Source organism: Trichechus manatus, unplaced genomic scaffold (genome assembly GCF_000243295.1).
Source record: "Trichechus manatus latirostris isolate Lorelei unplaced genomic scaffold, TriManLat1.0 scaffold00053, whole genome shotgun sequence".
NCBI classification, from domain to species: Eukaryota; Metazoa; Chordata; class Mammalia; order Sirenia; family Trichechidae; genus Trichechus; species Trichechus manatus.
The window spans coordinates 7,270,614-7,271,604 of record NW_004443989.1 but is presented as its reverse complement, the minus strand read 5'-3'; positions in this window follow the sequence as shown (position 1 = coordinate 7,271,604).

Here is a 991-nt window from a genome sequence, read left to right as displayed (position 1 = left end):
GCCCCGCCTTTCGGGCCCCGCCTTTCGGGCCCCGCCTTTCGGGCCCCGCCTTTCGGGCCCCGCCTTTCGGGCCCCGCCTTTCGGGCCCCGCCTTTCGGGCCTCTCCTTAAGGCGGAAAGAAGTGGAACAAAACCTTATCTTGGCAAATGGGTAGGGGGTGCCATGGCCGCCTTCCCACAGTAGCTGGGACGGCTTTGGCTTTCTGGGGTCGGTTGGACGAACGTCCTGGCCCCTGCGACGTGTCAACCCAGCTGTGCGGGCCGCCCCCGCGCTGTCACCACTTTGGCATACCTGAGCCCCGTGGAGGGGCCGACCTACTGTCCCCTTCACCGGTGCACCAGATAGTAGACCTCTGTATCTGGAGGGGCGCTGAGGGCAGAGAGGCAAGGGGCGGCCCACCACGCCAAAGGCTGCCGAGCTAGGTCCAGTTCCGCCCCAGGTGGGTCTCCGCCGCGAGTCCGACCCCGGGGCCAGGTGGCTGGTGTGTTTCTAACTTTCGAGTACTGTATAACATGCCTACTGCAAAGAGCAGAAATCCTAAATGCCTCGTCTGAAAAACATGACCGGCCTTCGGGGCCCCTGAGCCCCCTCCCACCCCGCAAAGTTCACCAAGGCCTGACTTTTCACACCGCACCCTTGTCTTGCCGGTGTTTGAATTTCATGTAAGTGGAATCAGACAGTGGGCCTCCTTCAGTGTCTTGCTTCTCTCGCTTAAAGTGATGTTCCTTGGTGTTAGTGGGGAAGGCTTCTGCTTTGGTAAAGGAGGGGGCACTGTCAGGGGGCTAAGAGACTGTGTGGGTTTTGGTGTTTCATGGAGGTTAGAAGCTCAAGGTCCTTCCAGCCTCACAGGTGGTCTTGGGATTGGGTTTCATAGGGACAGCATAAGAATGTCCTTATCTGAAGGCCTGGCACGTTCCAGCCACCTTCACATCCTTATCTCATGTAAGGACTGTGTTTGGGGTCAGCTGTAGTTGGAGTTTAGCTTGGAGGG